The sequence below is a fragment of the Arctopsyche grandis genome, unplaced genomic scaffold (assembly GCF_051622035.1).
Source record: "Arctopsyche grandis isolate Sample6627 unplaced genomic scaffold, ASM5162203v2 HiC_scaffold_91, whole genome shotgun sequence".
Lineage (NCBI taxonomy): Eukaryota > Metazoa > Arthropoda > Insecta > Trichoptera > Hydropsychidae > Arctopsyche > Arctopsyche grandis.
In genome coordinates, this window is record NW_027518459.1 from 29,848 (window position 1) to 33,768 (window position 3,921).

Genomic DNA, 3,921 nt, shown 5'->3' on the forward strand with positions numbered 1-3,921 from the left:
AGGATTTAATTAATACGAGCATTGAAAAGAGTAAAAAATACAATATTATTGTTATAGATATATAAATGGCTTGAATAAAGATATTTAAGCTAATAATATTCAACAAATATCCTTGTTATGATTATCTTCGACTTAAATAATAAGAAATGCTTTTAAAAAGTCAAAAAGAAAAAACTTGTTTTTTACTCAACTTTAAACTCTACTATTCCGCGTTTATTTTCTTTTTTGTATTACTTTAAATTATAATTTTTTAATATTTAAATCATTTGTTTATCTCAAACGCCAAATTATTATTAAATACACAAAAAATAACATCTTAAAATTTTTTTGATAAGGTCTGTGCTCAATTATTAAACTTTTTATTATTATTATATATTTTTTAATTTATGGACGCGTAGCGCAATGGTAGCGCGACGGTCTTCGGAACCGTAGGTTGTGGGTTCGAGCCCCATCGCGTTCGATATTTTCTTTTGAAATTATTTTACATAGTTTTTCTTAATAAAATTTCAGCTAGTTTTTATATTATTTTAAAATCTCTGCCTTATAAAGAGCAGGTTATCATTTCTTTATACTAACATGTATTAACAACTACAGCTTAAATAAATCCAACATTTTTTTTTAATCATTTCTTTACATTTTAGATCAACATGCTCAAGTGTTTTTTTCTTCAATAAAAAAATCAAATTTCAATAGGATTTATAATTAAGAAGGGAACTTGCCTTTTAAAAGATTAATTTAGTTAAAAAATTACCGCTACCCACATGACATTGAATCTTTTTAACAATATTATTAAAAATAAGCTATATAATACAAAAAAATTAAATATTTGGCCAATAAGAAAGCAAAAAAGTTGAAAAAGATTTAATAGCAAATTAAATATCTCTTTTGTATAAATTTGTGGCCAAAATAATTCCATAGGTGTTGCCTTAAAAAAAATGTTCGGATTTATTTAAGCTGTAGTTGTTAATACTTGTTAGTTTTCTTCGTGTGTTCCTCTGTAACCCGGTCGGGGAACCGCATTGCTGCGTAAACCCCCCACGGCCCTTATGCCAGCTTTAATCCCTCTGTCGAAAGTCGACTCGCCTTAGGACTAAATGTTCCATTGACCTTAGCTAGGAGTTTAATTATAGACAGTACCTCACTGTCTTATAGGTGTTGCCTTAGTAAGTTTTAAACATGAAATTTCACAAGAAGTACAGGAGCGAAAAACTAACTCGCTTTAGATTGAAGTATACATAAAACCCCCAATATCTAATCACTAGTTCTTAAGTAGGCGTTCGAAAACATTTCTTAAAGGGGAAGAGATCTCAAAAACAGCCGAAAAGGAATAAGCATACTAGCAGAAGTAAACCACAGAAACCCAAAGAACAAAGATAATGTAATTTAACCCGGAAATAAATAATTTGTTTAAAAGGATCTAATCTAACATTTTTACTTATGATGTATTTAAAAGCTCAGAAATATTAAGCCCCTTTTATAAATAACTTTTAAAAAATTAAAACTGTTACTACTTAAAATATTTATTGACATTAGGGGTATTAATCTTGACCGATTATAACAAAAACTATAAAAGTAAAAGTTGCCTTACTTTGAATAGCTTTTTGGCTATGGAAAATACAACTTAAGCAAAAAACCAAGGTTATCTATTTAAATTAAAAATCCTTTTGATGTAGTATTATGTAAATTAAAAAATTATTCTACTTTTATTATAAGTTGTTTTATATAGAAGGTTACTTTACGATCTTAGTTTTCCTAGTTTTTTAAACTTTTCTGTGTATATCATTGCCAGTTATTTAACTTCTCTGTGATCTCATATTCGTAAAAAGTAAATACAATAGAGATTTTCATAAGAACTAGTGATTATACGTATGCTAAACCCTGAAATTGATTCGTATTTTATTTATATTTTTCAGACAAATTTCGTAATCAACCCAAACCATGTTTTCAAATATGGATGATACAATTTTAACCTTACTTTTGTAAATGGGTGCTACTTCTTTGACCATTTAACAGTATCTCCTTGATGCCACATTTTTAGCACAAGTGAATAAGTCTAGATTTAGAATGTCTACGACGATTTATCCCTTTTAAATCTAAAAATAAATCTGGCCCGATGAATTAGTACATCTGATTTTATTTCAGTATTATTCCCTTAAGACAAGTTGGTACTCTCTCCAGCAAAACTCCAAGTTAAGGCCAATGGGAAATTTAGTTTTAGTTCAAGGCGTCTGTTTGCAAGAGGTATTGAGAGCTATAGGGGTTGTGTAGGGTTGTAGGGTTGGCCTGATTTTTGCTGCATGATAACTACTTATAAAAAGTTACATTTTTTAGATTATCTCCTATTTAAGTTTTCACATGTTCTACAACTAACCGAATCGTAAGGAATCTCAGTTTCTTATGCCTTCCTAGTCTTAACCTAATATACATAACGATAAATTTATACTTTTAAGATCTAACTTGTGTAGTCGTGACCTAATATTCATAAAGAATTGTTGCCAAATTTGTAATCATTAATATTTCAAGTTATAATTATAAATGTTTAAAAACAAGTTTTTAAGAGTATTTAATTAAAAGTTTTTTACGCATTGAAATTGATTATTACAAGTAAGAGTTTGAAGTAAACATCAGTATTTATTTAAGTAAAATATATATATCCAACTTACACACAACCCAAAGAAATAATTTATCATAATATCATCAAAATGTTTATATTGGATAAATCAGCACCGAATGATTATAAAATCACGGTTTTTTGTTATTTCCAGAATTAATTTCTACGACATTTTAAATTTCAGTAAAACTAAACACAATTATGAATATTTAAATTATCTTACTGATAAATATAAATTAACGGATAACTGTATTAAAGTAGCTAAAACCATTTCTTTTGGTGCTGAAAATTTAACTATAAATACGAACGTCTTTATTATATCCCCTAATAAAAGAACCATAGAAAACATTCTAAGTGTTGTTTTCCGTTCTAATAATTGAATATGAAGCAAAGAAATGATCGTTTCAATTAAAACTGCTGCCTTCATAAAGAAATTTGTGTATTTCAAGCTGTCTAGTAAGCCAAGGGCAACAATAAAAGCTACAATTGATGCTATAAAAACTCTATATCTTTCCCTAGCATCATCAAAAAATATATTGGTGAGTGGAGAAAGTATAGGTTTATGATTTGATTTGTTATTCGTTTGAGCTTTTATTAAATAAAGATGAACAAAAATACAACAGCAGAATTGATATACAAGAATTGTATCTAATTTATGTTTTGAAGGAAATAATTTCAAAATATTGGCAAAGATAGTAAGGAGGCAGAGAACTGGGGAATATGTGACGTTGCCACTGTATATTTGAGGAATAAACCCACATATAGGGGAAAATATATAACAAGTCTCAAAGATTGTCTTGAAAATATCCACTAATTTAAACATGGGCTTACTTTTTTAAAAATAATAAGTTAGTTAAAATAAAGGAATGGTTATGATTTCTAATATAAAAGTAAGAACGTAATTGCCAAAAAAATTTGATGTGGAGATTTATATTGGCAGAATTAATTAAATTTAAAAATTTAAACAAAGCGGAATTTATTTTAACATATAAAAAAAGAATTTTAAGAAAAAATAAACAGGGTCGATTAATAGTGCAAGTATAAATGTTAAGACTTTAATGGGCGCTGTTGTGTATTCGACTATTAATTTAATTTAAATACACTTTATGATTAAATACTTATTAAATGAAGAGCTTAAGCCACCTTTTTTGTCACAAGACAAGCACAATATTGCGCCAAGACATTTATTAAAACTTAATTAAAATTATTTTTTTAATTTAAAAAAAATTTAGCTTTTACTGGCGAAGAAATTTAAAACAAAAATATTTATTAAAATTAAGAGTTTGAGGTTTACGTGGGTATTTAGTATT

The 3,921-nt window shown here is 27.3% G+C and overlaps 1 non-coding gene across 1 annotated transcript; it reads left to right on the forward strand.

Moving 5' to 3' along the window:
* The first annotated feature begins 388 nt into the window (after window positions 1–388).
* TRNAR-UCG (transfer RNA arginine (anticodon UCG)) lies at window positions 389–460 on the forward strand. Its single transcript has one exon. It is a non-coding gene; the product is annotated as a tRNA-Arg (tRNA).
* Window positions 461–3,921: the final 3,461 nt, after the last annotated feature.